This window comes from Nannobrachium achirus, assembly GCF_963921795.1.
Source record: "Nannobrachium achirus genome assembly, chromosome: 2".
NCBI classification, from domain to species: domain Eukaryota; kingdom Metazoa; phylum Chordata; class Actinopteri; order Myctophiformes; family Myctophidae; genus Nannobrachium; species Nannobrachium achirus.
This window is the reverse complement of record NC_137811.1, coordinates 46,897,346-46,924,511: the sequence shown is the minus strand read 5'-3', so window position 1 is coordinate 46,924,511 and position 27,166 is coordinate 46,897,346.

The window sequence follows — 27,166 nt, the reverse complement described above, 5'->3', positions numbered from 1 at the left end:
CACATGCTGACTCTGTCTGGAAGTCTGGGCGTGTACACCTTTTTGCGGTCTATGGGTTTGCTGCTCTGACATCACGCTCTGGCTTCACTGTGATGTCACACTAACAGAATCCCTTTTATGCCCATATATGGAGTTATTTCCCTGAGACCCATGGCCTCACCTAAGTAACAAGAAATCTTGTGAAATAAAATGTCGCCAACCAATCATCGAGGACGATGATACACGAAAGAAAGAAGCCCATAGCTAACAGGACTAAATATGGGAATGCCCATATATGGAGGCCACATACTATACCACATTAACAGATGGCCAAGACATCCCATATCTGTGTGGCTTAAATTAATTCTACAGACAGGGATCTCCATGTTTGGGCATAAAAGAGTATGATGTCAGATGTCATAGACATCATAGGACTTTCACATAACGAATAACTGCGTAAGCATGTTTTCCGGGCTCTCGCAGCATATCTCCATATACAGTACATGGATCTACATGGGTACCAGGGGTCTCCCTCTGGTCCGATATACATCACCGGCCAGATGGAAAAGACATGGCGCGACCGCAGATTACATTATTCAGACACTCTTCCCAGATCCTTAACCAAACTCTACACTAACCATTAAATACAGTGAAGTAAATAAACCACATCAAACCCATGTCTAAACTTAACCTCCTGTAACCATTCGATCACACCTTTTATCAATAGACAATTAGACATAGAACAAATATTCACAAATATTCACTGCAAATCATTTCAGATAAAGTGGTGTCAGATCATCTGCTATAATAGTGAACTCAAGAACACTTAATAGGATTACATGCATTTTCTTTTGTATCATGAACAATAATAATGTTATAATTGCAATATAATTTTCATGATGAATGTTTCTGTACCATGAGCAACTCAATAAACAACAGCATAACACACTGAATAATTTGAATCAGTTTGTCTGAAACAGCAGAAGATTTACATTAGATTTAAAACACAATATTACACACAGGTCTGGTAAGAGATCTATCCTGCTTTCAGAACATATTGAAGCAAGGCAGCTTCCCAGCTTTGTAGATGAAGAGCAAAGGATGCGCAAACCCTGACATCTTAACGATTATAAATGTGATGTAATGTGATGAGCTACAACATAAGTAATAAAGCTCTATAGTCACTATCATTATTATCAAGCCCTTCTCTTCATAGTGTTTCCCTCCCCACTGTCCCTCTGTCCTTCTCCTGGTCCAGGCTGTTTCAGAGCTCTGAGGACCGAGAAGAAGCAGAACGATACCACAGAAATGCACACACTGTAAAAGTCCACTAAGATGTAACACAACACTGTTACTGACCAAAACATAGTTGAGCTGAATGCAAGACTCAACAGCCAGACAACACAGCAACAGGCCACCCTGTACCGAAGAGCTTTGTACCTGAGAAATGCCACAGGGTGAACCACCGCTACGTAACGCTCCACACAGATACAACACTGGAATGATGGAGCAGAAAAATAGTAAAGACAATAAAAAGCAAAGGATGCAATATAAAGGAAAATATAGTTGTATGTGAAGAGCCCTGCTATGAAAAAGACAGAGGCCAGGGAAGAGATGATCATGGAAACAGTCAGGTTGAGATAAAAGAACTCTGAGTCTATCGTCCCACCAGCTCCACTCAGTATCAGCCACACAACGTAGCTGTTGATGGGGAGACCCTGGATGATGTTGATAGAGTCCCCAGCAGTTAGTAGTACCAGGGAAGCGATGATCCATGAGTTATTCAATAAACATAAACAATATAAATAACGGCAGAATTTGAATCAGTTTCTTTGACACAACAGAAGATTTCGTTTAGATTTAAAACAATATTACACACAGGTCTGGTAAGAGATCTATCCTGCTTTCAGAACCCCTTGAAGCAAGGCAGTTTCCCAGCTTTGTAGATGAAGAGCAAAGGGTGAGCAAACCCTGTCATCATAGCGATTATTATACCTGTGATGGTAGTAACTATGATGGAATCAATTACTATGACAGCCACAACAATAGTAATAAGGCCAGGGAAGAGATGATCATGGAAACAGTCAGGTTGAGATGAAAGAACTCTGAGGCTATCGTCCCACCAGCTCCACTCAGTATCAGCCACACAACGTAGCTGTTGATGGGGAGACCCAGGATGATGTTGATAGAGTTCCCATCAGTTAGTAGTGCCAGAATGGTGTCGTCTTTTGTGGATATGAAGGGGATGGAGGAGTTGGTGCCATTTCCCTGCAGTGTGTCCATCTCGATCATCTTAAGGCTATGCGGGTGCGCTACAACTGGTTCAGAAGATAAAAACATAATGGCTGGATTTGAGGACAGTTATCTGAATTTAACATTGACTCAAAAATACATTTTTGAACTAGTCTGAAAACAACTATTCTAACTAGAAGCAGTGCTCTTCCGAGCACAGGTCTCCACCAGGTCAGGTAGGTCCTGGTGGCGCAAAATGTGAAAAGGCTGCCATGCTGGTGGCGCAATGTGAAAAGAGTGGCATTTGTTCCTTGACCTAGTGGGAATGTGCGTGCAGAATTTCTCTGTAATCACAAGCTGCGTTCATGATTTAAGTGATTTTGGACCAATCCTGCAAACTTTGGAAGCCAATGTTAGCCAATTATGATGGAATATGAAATATCGGACAGATGTGTCTTGATCACATGACTATATAGATAGATACTGTGTAGTGATTTGCATGATTTTTGGATAAACTCTCAAGGAATAATAGGAAAAAATGTGTTTTACATAAGTCGGCCTCCTGGTGGCGCTATAAAAGGCAGATATGAAAAAAGCAGGGCAAAGGTTTTTCCTTGGCCTCTAGGGAGTGCACATACAAAGTTGTACACTGATCAGTGGAGATATAGGTAAAAACACGAATCGGCCTGTTATAGCGCCACCATGAGGCTGATTTGAAAATATTTAAGTGGCATTTATTCCTCTGCCTATTGGGAATGTGCATGCACAATTTCACCAAAATCGCACGCTGTGTTCATGATTTCAGGCATTTTATTCAAAACTGACCAATCCTGCTAACTTTGGAAGTCAGTTTTAGCCAATCAGGATGGAATATGGAAAATCGGACAGATCCATGTCGATCACATGACTGTAGAGACACTATCTACTGATTTGCGTGATTTTTGGACAAAATCTGTAGGAGTAATGGCAATAGTTAGTTTTGCAAATAACGGCCTCCTGGTGGCGCTAGAACAGGCCCATGTGAAAAATGTGGGGCAGAGGTTCTGAATTGGTATCCAGGGAGTGTGTGTGCACAGTTTGGCAGCGACCGGGCCAACGGCGCCGGAGATTAGCTGGTAACGCACGCACGCACGGACGGACGCACGCACGCACGGACGGACGGACGGACGGACGGACGGACGGACGGACGGACGGACGGACGGACGGACGGACGGACGGACGGACGGAGGGGAAAACATTCTCTCCCCCATGCCTTCGGCTGGTGGAGACAATGAACAATGAACACAATGTTAAAGTGATCTCACGTCTTGGATGCCAGCAGAGAGTCTCAGATCTCTGAGTCGGGTGTTTTGGTGAAGTCTCTTCTTCAGACAGTCACTGTCTTCCTGATAGCGGTCACTGTCTTCCTGATAGCAAATCCTCCAAATGATGAACTCTCTACTTCACCTCCTCTAACCATTCCCTTCCCTCCTCCTCCTTCTGATTATTGTATTGCTTTAAACATTTTCATATTTCGTTTAATGGTTATTCCATGGAAATTTATAGCCAGACAGTCGCCAAACTTTGGCACGATTTCACCAGCGCCGGCCCTTGGTTGGATAACCTCAGGCAACAACAGCAGGACAATAATTTGTTTATTTAAAGTAAGCAGCGTGACATTGGAGCAGTATTGACATTGGAGCAGTATTGTAATAATATTGTCTATTACAAACATATTATGTTCTAAATATCTACAGGTAGACAAACTAAACATACATAGCTAATGTCCTGGACACTTTATTTTATATTGTGTTATCATTCAAACATTCTGATATGTGTCCACACTCTGGACTCGACAGTGTCATGCAATTCCAGCAGATGTTTTGGTGAGTTTTAAGACCCTTTTAGTATGGATGTACCGAAAGGAAAATTCTTGGCCGAAACCGAATACCGAATATTGGAAACACTTGGCTGAAAACCGAATACCAAATAGCCACATTTTTAATTATATATAAATGTGTACACATTGCTGTCATGGCTGTGCCTCTTTTTTTTAAGAGCTACATGATTATGACAAAACCTATAATGGTCCATATTGAGATCAGTTATTTAAAACATATGTATTTATTGTGTAGAATTATTTATGTAATATTGTGTTGTAAATTGGTATTAAAAGACTCAAAATATTAACATGCCATACAGTTGAATTACTGCATAATAAGGAAATATCAATGTAAAAAATTAAATAGAACAAATAAATAAATAAAATAAAAGTAGTATTCGGTAGTATTCAGTATTCGGTAATATTCAGTAATATTTATTCGTCCATAAAATCTTTTCGGCCAAAAGCCAAATATGCTTTTTTTTGCACTATTCGTCTGAATATATTCGGTGGCCGAATATATTCTTATGCATCCCCACTTTTCAACCCCTATAAGAAAAAAGAAGAAGAATTGAAGCATTACTGCAACAAAAGTAATCAACAAACTATACTCCCAGTAAGATGCCTAGCAGGACGGAATTCACGGAAGTGTGATTCGAGTTGCGGTTTAAAGATTTAAAGATGGGGTGCCATGATCCCCCCCCCCCCCCCCCCCCCCCCCCAAAGAAAAAAGAAAAAACTGAAAAACATGATGATCAGGTATCTTATCGGGTAGATTTTCTTTCCACAAAAGTGTACAGAAAGAGTTAAAACTTCCGAGCACAGGTCTCCACCAGGCTGTGCATCCTGGTGGTGTTACTGTATAATAGGCCAATGTAAAAAGGGTGGCATATGTTCTTCACCTTAGATCTTTCATAGCAATCGGACGCTGCATGCATGATTTGAAGCATTGTGTTCCAAAAATGTGTTTTGCTAAAGTCTACCTGCTGGTGGCGCTATAACAGGCCAATGTGAAAAAGGTAGCATTTGTTCCTTGACCTAGTGGGAATATGTGTGGCAAATTTCACGGTAATCGCAAGCTGCGTTGATGATTTGAGGCATTTTGTTCAAAAACGGAGCAATCCTGCAAACTTTGGAAGCCAATATTAGCCAATCAGGATGGAATATGAAATATCAGACGGATCGGACTTGATCACATGACTATAGAGATACTGTGTACCGATTTGCGTGATTTTTTGATAAAATCTCAAGGAGTAATATTCAAAAATGTGTTTTACATAAGTCGGCCCAAAGGTGGCGCTATAAAAGGCTGATGTGAGAAATGCAGGGCAAAGGTTTACCCTTAGCCTCTAGGGAGTGTGCCTACAAAGTTTGAAACTGATCGGTGGAGTTATAGGTAAAACCACAAATTGGCCTGTTATAGCGCCACCATGAGGCTGATTTCAAAAATTTGAAGTGGCATTTCTTCCTCGACCTAGTGGGAACGTGTGTGCGCAATTTCATGATAATTGCACTTTGCGTTTGGGATTTGAGGCATTTTGTTCAAAACGGCTCAATCCTACGAATTTTGGAAGCCAATCTTAGCCAATCAGGATGGAATATGCAAAAATGGACAGATCCGTGTCGATCACATGACTGTCGAGATACTGCCTACCGATTTGTAGGATTTTTGGACAAAATCTGTAAGAGTAGTGCACAGAAATGTGTTTTGCAAACATCTGCCACTAGGTGGCGCTAGAAAATGCCTATTTGAAAAATTTAGGGCAGAGGTTCTAGATTGGCATCCAGGGAATGTGTGTGCTCGCTTTGGTAGTGCCCGGGCCAACGGCGACTGAGATTTGGTGCACACAAACTGCGAGGACGCACAGACGCACGGACGCACGGACGGACGAAGGGGAAAACATACTCTCCCCCATGCCTTCGGCTGGTGGAGACAATTATTTTTTATGTGGCCACACCCACCAGCATTAGGTATGCCTCGTTGTCAGGTGGGTGTTAACCCATTTAGACCTGGTGCTATGTATACGTTGTTATACCTTTGAAGTTGGGAGCCACCACTGTTTATAATATGTTTGCCTTTTTTGAGCGGTGGTCACAACGCTCCTATACGTGGCCGTGTGTGTGGGTATGTCTGCGTGTCTGTCTGTCTGTCTGTCTGTAGCCTGCACCACCTTTTTTGACCACACATGTTAAGGGAGGGGCGCTGTTGTTCAGGCCAGACCAGACCAGAGACACACACACACACACACACACACACACACACACACACACACACACACACACACACACACACACACACACACACACACACACACACACAATGGATGGACCAGTGGCGGCCTGAGTGACATGCATTTTATTATTAATATTTTGTTTAATATTGTTTTAATATTTTTTATTATTTATATATATACAGGTATATATTTGTTTTGCTGTTGCGCAGCCTCCACGACCACCGCTCAGTTCACACGGGTGTGATTTTTTCTTTGTTATTGTTGTTTAAATTATTTACACCTGCAGTTTCCTCACATCAGTTTGGCTGTAACCTACAATGGACACAGCCCAAGGGTAGGCCACCCAGCCTGGCGAAGGCTTGTGCTCCGAGCAGTGCCCTTTAGTTAAAATGTATACAATGGGAAGATCAGACTAATGTTTCTATGTTGATAATACATTAATGAGCTTATGAGGTTTCTTGCCTTTTTGTCTCTTTGTAGTTCTCTCAGATAAAAACCCATTAACAAAATATGTTTCCTTAATAGATTTTTATTTTGTTTTCCAATCACAATCATAATGTAGATATATGTAAAGATGAATGAATTAAAAGTAGTTCATTAGCAGGTTACATTATTTAGACAATCTTCCCAGATCCTGTACCAAACACTAATCATGAAATAAGTAATTAAACCACATCAAAACCATGTCTAAACTTTTAACCACATGTATATAACCATTTGATCACACCTCTGATCAATAGAAATAGAACACACATGATCTGACGGTTAAATATTCACCAACAATCATTTCAGATAAAGTGGTGTCATATCACCTGCTATAAGAGTGAACTTGAGAAGTCATTGTTATATTTTTTACAATTAATAATTACACACACTTTTTTGTAACATGACTTGAACAATATTGTATACAATTACAATGTCATAATAAATGTTTCTGATCCATGAGTTATTCAATAAACATAAACAATATAAATAACTGAATCATTTCAATCAGTTTCTCTGACAACAGAATATTTAGTTTAGATTTAAAACAATATTACACAAAGGTCTGATAAGAGATCTATCCTGCTTTCAGAAAACCTTGAAGCAAGGCAGTTTCCCAGCTTTGTAGATGAAGAGCAAAGGGTGAGCAAACCCTGTCATCACAGCGATTATACCTGTGATGGTAGTAACTATGATGGAATTAATTACTATGATAGCCACACCATAAGTAATAAGACTCAGAATAGTTACTGCCATTATTATCAAGCTGATCAGAATAATTTTAAAAGCCCTTCTCTTCATGTCGTTTCCCTCCCCACTGTCCCTCTGTCCTTCTCCTGGTCCAGGCTGTTTCAGAGCTCTGAGGACCGAGAAGCAGCAGAAAGACACCACAGAAATGCACACAATGTCAAAGCCCAGAGAGATGTAATGCAACATTGTTACTAACCAAAACATAGTTGAGCTGAATGCGAGCACCATCAGCCAGACAACACAGCAACAGGCCACCCTGTACCGAAGTGCTTTGTACCTGAGAAAAACCACAGGGTGAACCACCGCTATGTAACGCTCCACACAGATACAACACTGGAATGATGGACCAGAGAAATAGTAAAGACCATAAAAAGCAAAGTTTGAAATAAAGCTTAAAATATTGTTGTTTGTGAAGAGCACTGCTATGTAAAAGACAGAGACCAGGGAAGAGATGATCATGGAAACAGTCAGGTTGAGATGAAAGAACTCTGAGGCTATCGTCCCACCAGCTCCACTCAGTATCAGCCACACAACGTAGCTGTTGATGGGGAGACCCAGGATGATGTTGATAGAGCTCCAAGCAGTTTGTATTGCCAGAATGGTGTCGTCTTCTGTGGATACGAAGGGGATGGAGGAGTTGGTGCCATTTCCCTGTAGTGTGTCCATCTCGATCATCTTAAGGCTATGCGGGTGCGCTACAACTGGTTCAGAAGAGAAAAACATAATGGCTGGATTTGAGGACAGTTATCTGAATTTAACATTGACACAAAAATACATTTTTGAACAACTAGTCTGAAAACAAATATTCTAATGAAAAATGAACACAATGTTAAAGTGATCTCACGTCTTGGATGCCAGCAGAGAGTCTCAGATCTCTGAGTCGGGTATTTTGGTGAAGTCTCTTCTTCAGACGGTCACTGTCTTGCTGATAGCAAATCCTCCAAATGATGAACTCTCTACTTCACCTCCTCTAACCATTCCCTTCCCTCCTCCTCCTTCTGATTATTATATTGCTTTAAACATTTTCATATTTCGTTTAATGGTTATTCCATGGAAATTTATATCCAGACAGTCGCCAAACTTTGTCACGATTTCACCAGCGCCGGCCCTTGGTTGGATAACCTCAGGCAACAACAGCAGGACAATAATTTGTTTATTTAAAGTAAGCAGCGTGACATTGGAGCAGTATTATTAATTAAACTGTGTTATTGTCTATTACAACATAACATATTATGTTCTAAATATCTACAGGTAGACAAACTAAACATACATAGCTAATGTCCTGGACACTTTATTTTATATTGTGTTATCATTCAAACATTCTGATATGTGTCCACACTCTGGACTCGACATTGTCATGCAATTCCAGCAGATGTTTTGGTGAGTTTTAAGAACTTTTTAGTAGGGATGTACCAAGAGGAAAATTCTTGGCCGAAACTGAATACCGAATATTGGAAACACTTGGCTGAAAACCGAATACCAAATAGCCACATTTTTAATTATATATAAATGTGTACACATTGCTGTCATGGCTGTGCCTCTTTTTTAGAGCTACATGATTATGACAAAACCTATAATGGTCCATATTGAAATCAGTTATTTAAAACATATATGTATTTATTGTGTAGAATTATTTATGTAATATTGTATTGTAAATTGGTAATAAAAGACTCAAAATATTAACATGCCATACAGTTGAATTACTTCATAATAAGGAAATATCAATGTAAAAAATAAAATAAAACAAATAAACATACATAAATAAATAAATAAATAAATAAAATAAAAGTAGTATTCGATAGTATTCGGTAATATTCAGTAATATTTATTCGTCCATAAAATCTATTCGGCCAAAAGCCAAATATGCTTTTTTTTGCACTATTCATCTGAATATATTCGGTGGCCGAATATATTCTTATTCATCCCTACTTTTCAACACCTAAGAAAAAAGAAGAAGAATTGAAGCATTACTGCAACAAAAGTAATCAACAAACTATACTACCAGTAAGACGCCTAGCAGGACGGAATTCGCACAGGAAGGAATTCACGGAAGTGTGATTTGAGTTGCGGTTTAAAGATTTAAAGATGGGGTGCCATGATCCCCTTTCTTTCCACAATAGTGTACAGAAAGAGTTAAAATTATGTTTTATGTGGCCACACACCCACCAGCATTAGGTATGCCTCGTTGTCAGGTGGGTGTTAACCCATTTAGACCTGGTGCTATGTATACGTTGTTATACCTTTGAAGCCGGGAGCCACCTCTGTTTATAATATGTTTGCCTTTTTTTCTTTGTTATTATTGTTTAAATTATTTACACCTGCAGTTTCCTCACATCCCTTTGGCTCTAACCTACGATGGACACAGCCCAAGGGTAGGCCACCCAGCCTGGCGAAGGCCTGTGCTCCGAGCAGTGCCCTTTAGTTAAAATGTATACAATGGGAAGATCAGACTAATGTTTCTATGTTGATAATACATTAATGAGCTTATGAGGTTTCTTGCCTTTTTGTCTCTTTGTAGTTCTCTCAGATAAAAACCCATTAACAAAATATCTTTCCTTAATAGATTTTTATTTTGTTTTCCAATCACAATCATAATGTAGATATATGTAAAGATGAATGAATTAAAGGTAGTTCATTAGCAGGTTACATTATTTAGACAATCTTCACAGATCCTGTACCAAACACTAATCATGAAATAAGTAATTAAACCACATCAAAACCATGTCTAAACTTTTAACCACATGTAAGCTATAACCATTTGATCACACCTCTGATCAATAGAAATAGAACACACATGATCTGATGGTTAAATATTCACCAACAATCATTTCAGATAAAGTGGTGTCATATCACCTGCTATAAGAGTGAACTTGAGAAGTCATTGTTTTCTTTTTTACAATTAATAATTACATGCACTTTTTTGTAACATGATTTGAACAATATTGCAGACCTGCCAACCCGTACACATTTTGCGTACTAAGCACGCATTTTAAGGCTCTGTACGCAGGTACGATATTTCCCCTCATTGCTACGCAACTTCGGGGGATGGGCGCGGCGTGGTATAACAACACATTCTGCAGCAGCAAACGAGGCGAAGATTTTTGCAACCTGCCGTGTAGTTCCTCCCAGGCACCACTTGAATGGTGTGTGAATGGGGCGCATGGCGCTGGGGAGCACTAGAACAGAAGATATGCTCGTTTTTTTCGGCAGAAGAAGAATTTAACCGGATGCCATTAGTCTGTTTTGGGTTTTCAGCGCGGTGCAGCATGTACACTTACGCTACTCATCATAGAGTTATAATAAGAAGCTACTCATCTCATCTCATAGCTATCGCCGCCCGGTTTGTACAACGGCGATATTAATACGATTAATTTATAAAGAAGATAAACGGAGAATGGCCGTGTTGTGCGAGTCGTTGGTGTCGCCCCTACAATGCTGCCGTGCGAGTAGTAGTCTGACTAACAGGTAATATATTAAGATAACACTCAGCTAAGGTGAATTCACATGTCAGCAGCCACGATGGTGAGAATGAAATGGTTGTTATGTTGTTGTCGCTCCTCTCCGCGACGCGGTTAGGGTTTTAATCAAGTGAATCAATAATATTATACTATTAAACTGCGGTCGCCCCCGCGACAGCTTGTTGTGTATGAAGCCTGTGTTATACTTCGTCATACGACGGTGTTGCACGTGAGCGAAGTCGGGAAATGTCAAAACTTGTGACCAGGTACAATGAACTGTAGCATACATTGACCATGATTAGGCTTTAGAGTAAAGATCCAAACGAATGAAAATAAAATACTGGGCTCCCTGTTCCACTATCTCTAAATGAGTATGAATGAAGGAATTAGGGGGACTATGTGTATTGTCAAAAACATTAAAGGTGAACAAGTTATTTATCACCTGTGAATATATGAAGACATTAATGGTTTGTTAACAATGAGTAGCCTGTATCCTCTATGAATGAATATACAGACTAGAAGGTATTTGATCTATACACCAGGGGTCTTCAACAGGGGGTCCGCGACCCCTAGGGGGTCCGCGGAGGTACTGCAGGGGGTCCGCGAAATTATTGCCAAAAAAAAAAAAAAAAAAAGATTTCAATTTTTTTTTTTCATTTTTCACATTTATGTTAAAAAATAAATCATGATTCTATCCATTTTGAATAGCTTGAATACATGATTACTATGCAATTGACAGATTGTTGATATTATTGACATTGGTTCTCAGTTAATAAGTAGTATATTTAGAAATGGTAGTGGTACGGCCCACCCTGCTCGCTGTAACTTGTACATGTTTAAAATAAAAAATATGTCGTAGCCCCCACCCCCCCACCCTACGATATGTCGTAGCCCCCACCCCCCCCCCCCCCACCCTACGAGGTGGTAGGGGGTCCCTGCTCCATCTCTCCATCAGTTTGGGGGTCCCCGGCCTGAAAACGTTGAAGACCCCTGCTATACACAATGTAGGCCTATTTTAATGAATGCAATAGAAACCTACATGAGTTGAATACTTTCAACTTCATGCAAATCATGCACAGAAAGGTGGTTTTATTTAGGCTGCTCAATTAACAATGTTTAACAAAGACACAGGTAAATATTTAAAGGTAAATAGCCTACCTGACAATGTAAAGCTATTTTGCTATTTGAATAACATGATTATGTTGATGTATGTTCATTCATTAAGTCACTGGTGAGACTGTTTTGCTAGTCTATTGTTAACTAACTCTGAGCAAGTGCAGTTAATATATTTTATTAAGGATTTGTCAACAATATTGCCAAAGCAACATTACTGTATTGCCTGGTAATACTAGCCTACTTTTTCTCCAGACCAAATGGCATTTTTATTTAAAAGGTTGATCTTGCCTCCTCCTATTAGTGTAAGTCAAGACATGCAATGTGCTACATTTCTGGTGTGAAATTTTGTTAACATAACTGTAAAGGTCCCACCCAAAAAGGCGCGTGGAACCCCCCAAAATATACACTGTTTTGTGCGGGAAAACCACAAAATTTGCACCGCGGGCGCTGCGCGGGCGCTGCGCGGGCGCTGCGGGCGCCGCACGGGAGTACTCAAAAAGATTTGCCAGGGTTGGCAGGTCTGATATTGTATACAATTACAATGTCATAATAAATGTTTCTGATCCATGAGTTATTCAATAAACATAAACAATAAAAATAACTGAATAATTTGAATCAGTTTCTCTGACACAACAGAATATTTAGTTTAGATTTAAAACAATATTACACAAAGGTCTGATAAGAGATCTATCCTGCTTTCAGAACCCCTTGAAGCAAGGCAGTTTCCCAGCTTTGTAGATGAAGAGCAAAGGGTGAGCAAACCCTGTCATCACAGCGATTATACCTGTAATGGTAGTAACTATGATGGAATTAATTACTATGATAGCCACATCATAAGTAATAAGACTCAGTGTAGTTACTGCCATTATTATCAAGCTGATCAGAATAATTTTAAAAGCCCTTCTCTTCATGTCGTTTCCCTCCCCACTGTCCCTCTGTCCTTCTCCTGGTCCAGGCTGTTTCAGAGCTCTGAGGACCGAGAAGCAGCAGAAAGACACCACAGAAATGCACACAATGTCAAAGCCCAGAGAGATGTAATGCAACACTGTTACTGACCAAAACTTAGTTGAGCTGAATGCGAGCACCATCAGCCAGACAACACAACAACAGGCCACCCTGTACCGAAGAGCTTTGTACCTGAGAAAAACCACAGGGTGAACCACCGCTATGTAACGCTCCACACAGATACAACACTGGAATGATGGACCAGAGAAATAGTAAAGACCATAAAAAGCAAAGGCTGCAATAAAGCTTAAAATATTGTTTTTTGTGAAGAGCCCTGCTATGTAAAAGACAGAGACCAGGGAAGAGATGATCATGGAAACAGTCAGGTTGAGATGAAAGAACTCTGAGGCTATCGTCCCACCAGCTCCACTCAGTATCAGCCACACAACGTAGCTGTTGATGGGGAGACCAAGGATGATGTTGATAGAGTTCAAAGCAGTTAGTAGTGCCAGAATGGTGTCGTCTTTTGTGGATATGAAGGGGATGGAGGAGTTGGTGCCATTTCCAAGAGTGTCATCGATCATCTTAAGGCTGTAGTGTGTCCTGCAACTGGTTCAAAAGAGAAAAACATAATGTATTTGAGTGCAGTTAACTGAATATAACAATGACACAACGAAACATTTTTGAACAACTCTTGGCAATGTTCTAATGAAAACAACTATTCTAATGAACAATGAACACAAGGTCAAAGTGATCTCACGTTTTGGATGCCAGCAGAGAGTCTCAGATCTCTGATTTGGGTGTTTTGGTGAAGTCTATTCTTCAGACGGTCTTCCTGATAGCAAATCCTCCAAATGATGAACTCTCTACTTGACCTCCTCTAACCATTCCATTCCCTCCTCACGCCATATACTTTAGCTCATTGTAGTCAATAGCATTACTATCAAGCTGATGAGAATAATTTTAAAAGCCCTTCTCTTCATAGTGTTTCCCTCCCCACTGTCCCTCTGTCCTTCTCCTGGTCCAGGCTGTTTCAGAGCTCTGAGGTCCGAGAAGCATTATTTTAATGGTTATTCCATCCCATGGAAATAACAATCACCCGGTCATTATGCAAACTTTGTCCATGGTTGGATAAACTTGGGCAACAGCAACGTAGGGATCATTTGTTTATCATCTACTCATGTAGCCTTTACTTACCCTGAATTGATGGATGAAGAATTAAAGAACAGAGAGGTGATAAATTGCTGAAGACCCTGACAGATAAAAAGCATCAATGATGATCTTCACAATAGGACTGGAATCGGGCAGATTTTGTTTTTTTGAACAGCATTGTGTCTGACCCAAATCGAGTCCGACCATTAATTATTAATCATTTACAGAGATATTCCCGTTGGTCCAGGCTGCCACGCCCGAGTTTAGATTAATTTGATTTAATTAAAAACAATCCAAAATCGGATCACCGATCCAAGGTGCCTAAGTGCAGGCCCGGATTAATCATTGGACTAACCTGTGCTTAAGCGCCAGGGCCCGCCGCCTGGTGGGCCCTGTGTAAATTATATAAAAAATATAGTTTTTATTTTATTTTTCCAACAATTCACACATACATTCGTTGCTTGTGTGTATGATATGCTATAAACACTGTCGGAACCTGCAGCCTAATGGCTATATAGCCACCTATAGTCACGCAGGCAGGTCATTAGTTTTTCAAATATTGGCACACTTAGAATACCTCTCAACTAATCAGAATGTCAGGTCTTATTATTATTATTTTTTTCAATCAATAAGAATTACAATTGCAAAGCGGGAATTGATGGTGTAAGTCTGACCACGTGAGAGTCTGTGTGGCGCTGTTTCAGAATCAAAATATTCTATGACAGAATACAATAGTAATGCCAAAAGCAAATCCAAAGCATTGAGCACTTCACCAAAGCGCGGTCAAGGAAAGTAGCTGTGAATTGGAAGTAAAGTTCACCAAAGCAGTGCCTATTTTTACAGTCTCTTCAAGTCCCGCCTTAGTCATTCAAAAGGTTTTTTACTGGGTATTTACTGGAGTCACAGTTCCATAATCCCATGACGATCTGAGTAAATAAATTAAGGCCCTCTACTTTTTAAGTCCATAAATCAGAGCACATGTCTTCACATATTCGTCCCTGGCCTTAGGGCACACGCACGCACGCACGCACGCACGCACGCACGCACGCACGCACGCACGCACGCACGCACGCACGCACGCACGCACACACACACACACACACACACACACACACACACACACACACACACACACACACACACACACGCACACACACACACACACCAGTGCTCGACCAGTATTATGGGTTATCAATTATATTATATAGTGCCAAATCATAACAAGTTGTCAGGTAATAATAAAATACAAATAAATGTCTCTGAATTATTTGCTTGCTAAAAAAGTATTGGTATTGGATCGCCTGGGATCGGTACCAAAAATCCCATAACAGACGGGCCCTAACACGCACGCGCGCACACACACACACACACACACACACACACACACACACACACACACACACACACACACACACACACACACACACACACACACACACACACACATGTTTTTTTTTTTAACTTCCAGAAGAACCATCTTCCAAACCGGGGACCCTATAATCCTCTGCCATTCTTTTAATCATCTGACACCCAGAGAGGCCAATATCTATCTTCATCTGGTCCTGATAGGATCTCCTCAGGATTTAAAGAGGGGCCTCAAAACGCCAGGCCTGGCCGCTCAGCTGTGATCTGGGGCTTTGGGGAGTTCTCATTAGGCGTTAGCCGCCCCCAGATCGAAGAAACCCAGTTCTGGCTAGTGGATTTTTAATCCTCCTGTGGCCTGTGTTGGGAGATGGAGTTATTTAGGGGCCTTTGATTAGCCTCGCCTCTACACTTTGATTAAGAGGACTTCTAAAGATCGAGCTGTTGGGCTCCAATTTGAAGGTGGTGGAGGACGTGTGCGTACAGTATGTGTGTGTGTGTGTGTGTGTGTGTGTGTGTGTGTGTGTGTGTGTGTGTGTGTGTGTGTGTGTGTGTGTGTGTGTGTGTGTGTGTGTGTGTGTGTGTGTGTGTGTGTGTGTGTGTTTGTGTGTGTGTCTGTGTTTACGTGTGTGTCTGTGTAATGTATGCATATGTACATGGCGATGGTCTGGTTGTAACTTCACAAGAGTTTTGTAGGAAAATACACAGTCAAATCTGCAGTGTTCATGTTACTCTGAGAGGGTGCAGATGTAACATTACATCTTCTGTACCTTGTCAAGAGTTACAAATGGATAAATGTACACTGGGGATTTTACTGTGTGGAGGCATGCATGGTCTGTATCCAATGGTGGAAAAAGTGCTCAAATGTTTTACTTAAAAGTATCAATACTCTGATATAGAAATACTCTGTTACAAGTAAAAGTCCGGAATTCAAAAGTGTACTTGAGTAAAAAGTATGAAAGTGTTGGCATCAAAATGTACTTAAAGTAAATTTTGCTTATAGTTAAAGTAACTATAAGCTCACAACCCGTCGCTTTGCGATGCGGTGTGAGCTTGTAGATCGGCTAATTTCAAATAGCATACAGGTAGGTATAAAATAGGGCTAAAGTGGTTAATGTATGTTTTATAATATTATAATTTATACCTGCAAAGTAACTAGTAACTAAGGTTTTCAAATAAACGTAGTGGAGTAAAAGTACAAAATTTGGATCCGAGATGTTGTGGAGTAGAAGTAAAAGTATTCGAAATTGGAAATACTCAAGTAAAGTACAAATACCTCAAAATTGAGCTTAAGTACATTACTTAAGTAAATGTACTTGGTTACTTTACACCACTGTCGGTATCTCCATCCTTTGTCCTTCTACAGTGACCTTCTGAAAGCTCAAAGAGATAAACACCCAGAGAGCTCCAGAGAGAGACAGCGAGACAGAGAGAGAGACACACAAACAGAGGATGAGAAAGGTTGATTTATGGACATGGCCAAAAACTTTTGATGCCCGAAGCAAATTGATTTTTAGTGGTGTATCTTCTGTTCTGCCCGAGTTCAAACTGCCAGGTAATAAAGCCAAGGCCAGGCTGTCAGCAGCACTGGGTTAAGAGCTGTACCGTCCAAGGGCCAAAGCTGTCCTTTAGATGCAGAGGACGGGTTTGAGTCCTGCTTTGTTCTCTTGTGGTTCTGCAGGCCTTTTGAAGTGACTGTGCAAAGATCAATGGAAAAATGGAAAGCTGGATAAAGGAAAACTCATGTTTGATACACTGACACATCTTTGTCTCTACTCAACGACCCCCCCCCCCCCCCACACACACACACACACACACACACACACACACACACACACACACCTAAACACAATTTCGTTCATACCTTTGTTTCTTTCTCTCCCCTGTCTCCTCTCCTTTTTATGACTGGAGGCATTGTTTCAAATTAAGTAGAATGTTATAATCTTCCACTGTAAATGATTTGGTAGTGCACTGTAAAGGTAGTGAATCTATTATGTATTGTATATTTCTATTATAGATAGATATAATACAGTTACAATATAATTTGTAGCCGTACACTCCCAACCACTTGAGTTTGATCATAAGCTTGACCTGTCCTTCTCTTTCTGACTTTGATTTGGCAAAGACGGCAAAGACTCCCCTCACAGTTGGCGAGCGTCTCCTCTCTGCAAGGATGTGCTGTGGATGGAAAGCAATTCCTTGCCACCCCCACCCCAAAGGGACACAGTCAAGAGTGAAGCACCACCACTGGCCTAGAACGTCCGCTTGGCTATACTGCACATTTATGCAGACCGGGAAATTTGCATGTAGAGATGGAGGGAGGAAGGGAGAGAGAGAAAGACAGAGAGAGAAAGAGACAGCCAGAGCGCAGGCGTATTATCTCATGAAACACTCATGAAGCCTAATGACACATAATGAAGGCTCCGGAGGGTTTCTTGCAGAAGTCTTGTTGGGGAAGTTAAACGTGGTCAAAGCTCGTGGGGTTTCTCACCCATATTCACTATACGTACAATCTCATTTTACATTAAGTTTTCTTTCTCTTTTTTCCTTTGCACCTTGGTGGTCTATCACAAGGAAATTACAAATGCTGGCATATTGAATTGTTGAATGTAATACACAGTATAGTCCTGTGTATACCTCAGTGGTGTCGCCCAGTATGGAATGCTTGATTCTACCGCCCGCCTCTATCTGTATATCTATATATTATGTCTATATATATATATATATATATATATATATATATATATATATATATATATATATATATATATATATATATGTATATCTATCTACAGTATATCTATATCTATCTATATCTATCTATCTATATATATCTATATATATATCGACTGATCCTTTTATTCCTTGAGATTTTAACCAAAAAGCATGCAAATCAGTACACAGGATCTCTATAGCAGGGGTTCCCAAACGGTTTTGTCTCAGGGCACCCCATAAATATTTTTTGAACCCGAGGCACCCCATAGCATATTGTCGTTGTCGGGTGGAAACCTTGTATGTCCAAAATCGTTTGTTTTGTATTTATCATCTATAAAATGTAGACTACTCAACTAGTGAAAACAGCAGATCTGCTGTTTTCACTAGTTTTGTGCGACAGTCTTGTATGATGAAGCAGAGCAAAAGACATACACATTAGATATAATAATAGCCATTTTGGTTAGAACTGACTGAAAATGACTTTGTACTTCAAGTTTAAAATAATATTTTTTCAAGTGTCCAAATGAATTCCAAATATTATCAAATGATCTCGCGGCACCCCTGGACAACCACTTAGAGCTGCCATTCGCAACAGGCAATAACAAACCTAGCCCTGCCTCCCCTGACCCCTCTTTGTATTTAACTACTGTACATATTTTTTTGCACTGTTTATTGTCTCCACCAGCCGAAGGCTGAGGGAGAGTATGTTTTCCCCTCCGTCCGTCCGTGCGTCCGTGCGTCCGTCCGTGCGTGCGTCCGTGCGTCCGTGCGTCCTCGCAGTTTGTGAACAGCTAATCTCAGTCACCGTTGGCCCGATCGCTGCCAAACTGAGCACACACACTCCCTGGATGCCAATCTAGAACCTCTGCCCCACATTTTTCAAATCAGCCTCATGGTGGCGCTATAACAGGCCGATTTGTGTGGCCTGCTTGTTACCAGCTAATCTCCGGCGCCGTTGGCCCGATCGCTGCCAAACTGAGCACACACACTCCCTGGATGCTAATTCAGAACCTCTGCCCCACATTTTTTAAATCAGCCTCATGGTGGCGCTATAACAGGCCGATTTGTGTGGCCTGGTGGAGACCTGTGCTCGGAAGAGCACTGCTTCTAGTTTTATTTGTATTTACTTTTTTTATATCTACTGCATAGTACTGTGTTCTATCCGTCTGTCATTCAATGTTATATGAGCTACTTCAATGGTTTCCTGTGTAAATAAGCCAAGTGCTTTCCTAGGATCTCCTTTTAGTTGACCTGAACTGTACCGTCATGAAACTGTACCTTTTTCTATGCAAACTTCTAATAAAGTCTTCAATCAATCAATCAAACAAACAGGTACAAATATGAACTGTGAATCTCAACAAAGCCACACAAAGGGCAGTTTGTGAGTGTCATACAAGTCTGAATGAAAGATGTAAAGATAAAAACAGATATTTTGACATTTCAATAACATCTTGGTTGTATACCCGTAGAAACCATCACTGTGTTCTCAGGGTTGAAAGTCAAGAGGCACTTCACTTTCTAGCACAGAGATGTCAGTGTGGTGGCAATATGAGGCTAAGCAGAGAGCCAGCCCTGCCACCTTAGCTTTGATTCCAGGGCTAAGTATGTACAGATATCTAAGGTGTTGACACTTCGCCCTCTAAGCCCCATTTCTTTTCCCTGGGATCAGTGAGGCTCACTGATAGCAGATTATCTCCACGGCATTTTGTGGCCCGCTTGGCACTCTCATTTGTTATCTGCTCAGATACACTGAGGTATACAGTCAGTGGAGGTAGAGAGAAATGTCAGAATAAAAAAATCTATGAGATATTCGCTCCTTCTTGTTGATATTTCGTGTATGGTGAATCACAGTGTCAAAGCAATCTACTAGATTTGAAGCATAGCATTGTTGATTCGATTTTATTTTATTAGACATTGTTGTGTGTGTGTTACCAATGTTACATACTCTTTAATTCTTTACGTTTGATTGCAAGGCACCGCTTTACATGCATAACAGTGGGCAAGATTGTAATGATCTATGATTATAAACAATTCTGATTCTGGCATGGGATTAAGGACATCTGAATGTTGAACACACAGACACACACACCTTGTATACAATGTATAAGACTTGCAACTTGACTTGGACTTTTTTACAATTAATGTCTAATGACTTGATAATATTATTGTTATTTCTAAAGTGTGCCACAAGCCAATTCATTAATTTATTTTCACTTCATTTCACCTCATTTCATCAACTAATGTTGATGCTACTTGTCAGAATGCCTGTCAGTGACACCTACTGTCATGACACAGAGCCTACCCCAGCCTCCCAACCAGATCCATTTAGTTTGAACCAATTAGGAGACATTAGATCACGAAAAACAAATGCAGGTGGAAAAACATACATGTATACATGTCGGGTGGTCGACAATACTGCATGGTGCTACTATTCTTTAGACACAGACAGATAGTTAATTGTCTCTGCCAGGCCGAATAGAAGGCTGAAGACTATTGTGCCCTCCAGACTAGGTGCGGTTGCTGTCGGGGCTGCTGCTAGGATCAGCGGTGGCCGCACTGCAGTGAGACACAAACACACTCACTCAGTGAGTAAACGCTGCGCAGTATTTCACAAAGATGAACACGATCCATCTCTCACCGCCCGCGTACACATGCACAAACAAGCACGCTCGCGGGGATTTCACAGGACCGCGCCCGCTCTCCTCCCCATCCCAAAACTACGCTGCGTGGCCGAAAAAGCCGCCCACCTCTCATTGAAAATGAATTGAACGAATATTTCAGATTGGCCTGTTATTGTGCCACCAGGAGGCAGAGTTTTGATATCACTCTCACAGATTTTGTCATAACATCACGCAAATTGGTACACAGTTTCTCTATAGTCATTAAACCAAACAGGTCTTTTTTTCATGTTCCCTCCTGACTGCTTAAGATTGGCTTCCAAAGTTTGTACTGTTTTTGTACTGTACGTTTTAAACAAAATGCCTCAAATCCCGAACACAGCGTGCGATTGCCGTGAAACTTTGCATGCACATTGCCAATAGGTCCAGGAAGAAATGCCACCCTACACTTTTCAAATCGGCCTTATGGTGTCGCTATAACAGGCAGATTTTGTGTTTTTGAGCGGTGGTCACACCGTCTCCATAGCGTGGCCGTGTGTGTATCCGTGTATGTATGTATGTGTGTGTGTCTGTCTGTCTGTCTGTATGTAGCCTGAGGTGTATGTAGCCTGAGTACTTCTGGGTGACCAGAGAGGTGCTGTTGAGTCTAGCTTACCCTGAGCATCAACTGCAATACCAGTGGCGGCCTGAGTGGCTCACACTCTCACTCACACAACACACACACACACACACACACACACACACACACACACACACACACACACACACACACACACACACGTGCGCGCCCCCACACACACACACACCTGTGAGCAACACACACACACGCATGCACGCACGCACACACACCCCCACCCCCACACACGCACAGGCACTGGCACCACCGCTCACTTCAAACTTGGGTTTGATTTTTTCTCTCTTTTTAACAGATTTAAGTAGCCAATTATTTTTTACCCCCTTTTTCTCCCCAATTAAGTTGTTATGCTGATTTATTCCTCCCCACACACATTTCTGTGTTGTCACTGCTGTCATATCCTGTAACCTGCCAGTGAGAAGCCCCTACCTGGAGGCGTAGAGCGTTCGCCGTACTCCTCCCGCCCAACACCCTGACAGGTGCCGCCCCCCAGCCGGTAGGATTATGTGCAATGACCAATATCACCCTCCCCGATGATAGATTCGAACCCACAACCTCCGTGGTGCTGGGAAGGGACTTTAACACTGCAACACCCGAGCGTGCAGATACGTGTTTTGCACACATTTGCACATTTTTGCACACTCCCTAGAGGCCAAGGAAAAAACCCTGCTCAGCCTTTTATGGCACCACCAGGAGGCCGATTTCGGAAAACACTATCTCTGTCGTTACACTAGAGCTGTCAACATTCCCCAGAAATTATTTTTTTATATTGGTCTTAGAAATTGGCTCGAATATAGAATATATTTGAATATTATTATTTATAATTAATTAATATTTGCGACAGTAGGTCGCAGATTACTATCAGAACCGTCACAGCTTGTCCGTGTCTGTTTGGACATCCGTCCGGATGGGTAACGCCTGAAACTGTGGTTCCCCTGACACATCACTGTGACATCACAGGTGACATCACAGTGATGTCAGATACTCAGAGCAGGGATCTCCATATATGAGCATAAACAGGTGACATCACAGTGATGTCAGATACTCAGAGCAGGGATCCCTGCTCTGGCATAAAAAGGATTCTGTTAGGGATCTCCATATATGGGCATAAAAGGGATTGTATCCCAGATGATGCCCTGTTAGGAGAACCACACTAACAGAATCCATATGTATATATGGCCAAGACAGATGGCCAAGACATCTTTTCGCCCTTAAGCGTCTTACTGGTATATTATGTTGAACGGCACATAATGTCTCCGTCTGGATGTGTACGCTTTTTTATGGTCTATGGGTTTGCTGCTCTGACATCATGCTGACATCACTGTGATGTCAGGGGAACCACAATCACAGAATCCCTTTTATGCCCATATATGGAGATCCCTGATGTATGGAGATCCCTGTTTGTAGAACCAGCCACAAAGATATGGGCTGTCTTGGCCATCCGTGTTGTCCATATATGGATTCTGTTAGTGTGGTGTGTGGCCGATGTGGCCTCCATATATGGGCATTCCCATATGAGGTCAAGATGGCCAAGACATGGAGGTCGCTTGTCGCCCTTAGGTTATCATTGTTTTTTTTTTTCTTGTTTTTTTTACAGGGACAATACAGCATACTAAATACAATACTAAATACTAAAGAATATTATTATTATCAACTTATAAAAACATACAAAATATATTATTTTATTGGATCTAAGCAGCGTGCATGCTGTCACTCTGTACTCATTCAACAGAACGAGGTGTAGAAGATGCATGTCAAGAGTACAGTACGTGTCACACAGAAATATGTGACCATGTGTAGGCTAACTGCTCCTCCTGGGGTAGCGTTATTCTATAGGTCACATTTTTCAATATAATGCTACATTTGCCAAAGTCTGCATGTTTACTTTCCCTGAGATGGATTAACATTTTCTTAGCCTGGAAATGTTGTAGAGACATTTTCACATTATAGTGCCACCAGGAGGCCACAATAACCTACCTGACCCTGGTGGAGACAGAGAAGAGCACTGTTAGGGTTAGTTATTACTCTGAAAAAATTGCATTACGTTTGGTGTAGAGCGAATTATGACTTGATTTGTTCTCAAAGCTAGAAGTTAAGGACTTGGGACTTGAGTGTAAGGACTGGAGACTTAACTGTATTTGTGCTATCACAAATTATTTTAGATTTTGCAATAAACATGTTTAATAGTAGAAAAATATGAGCAAAGTAGAAAACCAACCAACCAACCAACCTGCTACCTACCTACAGTATACCTAGACACGACCTAGATACATCCATGCATCCATACATCCATGCATCCATACATCCATACATGCATAGTTTTGCATACATACATACATACATACATACATACATACATACATACATACATACATACATCGGATACATACGTCCAATCTGTTTACATCTGTGTGTCATAAACAGCTGGATCTGCAACAAACTTCTTGTGCACACTGCCAGTAGGACACAGACGTACCTTTCACCTTATTTTATACTTTTTGAAATGTTTATAAATGGAAGTCAACAGGGCTCTGAAAGGGTTGAATCCTTGCCCAAATTTGGAATCTTACGTCATAGATACAGTATGTCAATACGCCATACTGTAGTTGGCACGGGTAGGGCACATGAAGTCTGAGATCCACTTTGTAGCCACGCTGTTCCCATATCAATCTCCAGATCCACATGAGTGGATGTGTTTCACGGAACAGAAGCCATTCTCATCATTGTTATTAACCCTGCTATTATTTTGGATACATGCGGACACATTAAGTAATGGTGCAGTCAGTAATGCTGTCACCTCACAGCTAGAATGTCCTGGGTTCGATTCCCTCTGGGGACGCTGTGGGCGCGTTCTCTCCTCCGCATCATCAGTGCCCACCCTTGGGGTTGGCAAAAGGGCCCTGGCCAGCCGGGGCACCTGATGGAGGGGAAAGGAACTGGTTGGAATAACATGTTCCTTCCACGCGCTACGTCCAACCGGGGAAACTCCCCCCTGTCAGGTGGAAAGAAGCAACTAGGACTCCTCATGCATAGAAGGAAGCATGAGGTCAGTCTGTTGTCTCCCCAGGTTGGCAGAGGGAATGTAGCACCCAGGATTACATTAGATAATTGACACTTGGTGAAAAATGGGTTATAAAATCTTGGGATAAAAATGTATACAGCATGTTAAAAAAGAAGCTGCCACAATCGTATCAGCATTATCTTACATTTTCAAATGGAAATAATTGCTATAACTGGATGATTGCTGTGGTAATAATATACCGTACTAATACCCACAATGCTAGCTTTGATTGTGTATGTTTCCCCTGTAGTGCGACCATGACTCAATTAAATGTACCTATGCTCTAGAGGTAGCCCCCAGCATAAACACACTTTGCTATGTCTGAACATTTTGTAACCTTTGATTCAGTTCACTCTCTGGAGTTTGCAGGCTATATTTTTTCATAACTTCCTCTGTGAAGGGTAAACAGCATGTTTTTACACTGGTAAAGTGAGCCGTGGATGAGAAACATGTCAGAACCAATTAAGATGCAGTGTGGATGTCACCCGACATGAAGTGACAGCATTCAGATTCAGTAAACAAAAATAAGAGCAGCAAAAACATCCAAAGTAGTTCATGCTAAATTTGTTATCTTGCTCTTTTTCCGCTGTGCTCCTGTGTTACTTTGATATATGTAGTTGACTCTCTTGAGTGCCAACCAGCCTTTGATACTAGAAGGGCACAAAATAATATCTTCCCTTTGAAAAACAATTTCAGGGAAAGGGGGGATCAGTATAAATAGGGCTTTTTATGTGTGCCAGGCGCCGATTTGAATCTGATGGGGAACTCGTGATAGGCTTTTTTAAATGGCAATGCAAAATTGATGAGTGCAGGGGCCTCGACTGTTGTTGCGCGCAGCTCAAGATGTGACTGCATGAGGACATCAAGGCCTGATATGCATGCGCGCGCGCACACACACACACACACACACACACACACACACACACACACACACACACACACACACACACCTTACCTATATGGGCTTTATACTAAGCACTCTAGTCAGGGTTAAAGGCTTAATCGAGATGGAGAGAGAGAATACTGTGAAAAGAAGATGGTTTGACCAGGCACTCATCTCTCTCTCTCTCTCTCTCTCTCTCTCTCTCTCTCTCTCTCTCTCTCTCTCTCTCTCTCTCTCTCCCCGTCATTCCTTCCCTCCCTCCCTTCTTACCTTCTTCACTGACGAGAGCCCTCTATCCCTGCTATCTGTTATCTGCTCGTGGACGCAGTCTGCTCTCCACCTTGCCTCCTCTTCCCTGCCCCGCCGCCTCCTCCAATCTTGATGGGTATTGGGGAATGTAAGAGAAGAGTTTGCTGATAAAGCTGTCTAATGAACATACAGGAACTTTAGTAAGTTAAGCATCAAAACATCGAAGGCTGTTTGAACTTTGACTCCTGCTGCATTAGCGCGGGGTCCTTATCAGGCCTCTCGAGTGGAGAGATTAGCCACTTCCTAATGAAGTGGTGAAATTGTAAAGGTCTTACTCCGAGGCAGAGTGGATTGCTTCCAACATTTTTCACTCTGTTATCTCCCATACCCAGATTGCCATTGCAAAAAAAAAAAAAAAAGGAAAAAAGAAAAAATCAGTGAGGTTCCTCGCTCCCTCTTCTGTGGGTTTCAGGTCACACCTACAAAAAAATGTAACATCATATCACAAATGTACGTATACCTGCTGCAAGTAAACAACTATATTAAAGCTGGAAGTTGAGGAAAAAATAACTTGTTGGATTTGGTTTCGCATCGCAGCAGGCTGACTTCCCAGTCGCTCCCGGCTGTCAGGATTTGAGTTATTTTACTTTTTGACCCCGAGCAGTTGTTAGGAGTGGGCTGCATTATCTAAATGATCCCCTGTGTTTTAGTCAATCAGGGGGCCACAGACGCCTTATAAATCTTACATGCCTCCTCTTCCCTACTCAGCGAGGTCAGACACACATTGCATATTCAAAAACCTGCATTAAGGCGCCCCATTCCTCTCTCTCTCCCCCCTCCCTCCCTCCCTCCCTTCCCCTCTCCCTTTCGCAGCCCCCCAATCAAAACATGCACACTTCTCGTCAGCCGTCAGATTATCATACAAATAGAAAGGATTGTGATATATGCAAATAAACAGAACAGGAGGTGATGCTCCATCTGCATAATGAATGTGCTCTTCGTTTAGCGGTCGTTAGGTTTACCGCTGCTTACATCTGTAGCGCCGTTGATGGACACGGGGATGCGGTGATGATATTCTTGACTGACTTGCCTTCCTGATTAAAATTCTCCAGGAGGCCACCGTGTTAGTTTCAACCTTTAATCAGGTGATCTTGCTGTTGTTTCCATTAATTATTTTGGATCGGTGAATTGATGCAACTCAAGAATGCAAAACTTGAGTGTTAATATGTCTGGAGAACTGACCCTTCTCCCCCTTACACAGGTGAGCAGTTTGTCTTGTTTACTGTTCAGGGGGCGGTGTTTACATTCCATTCAGTTTGACATTTTTAAATCATCCCTGTAGGAACAACATATGGTTTCAAGTGACAGTGAAGTAAAAAATAATAAAAGCAATATATTCTTTGTCGTGCATACTTGACTATTCCAGTAAATGGT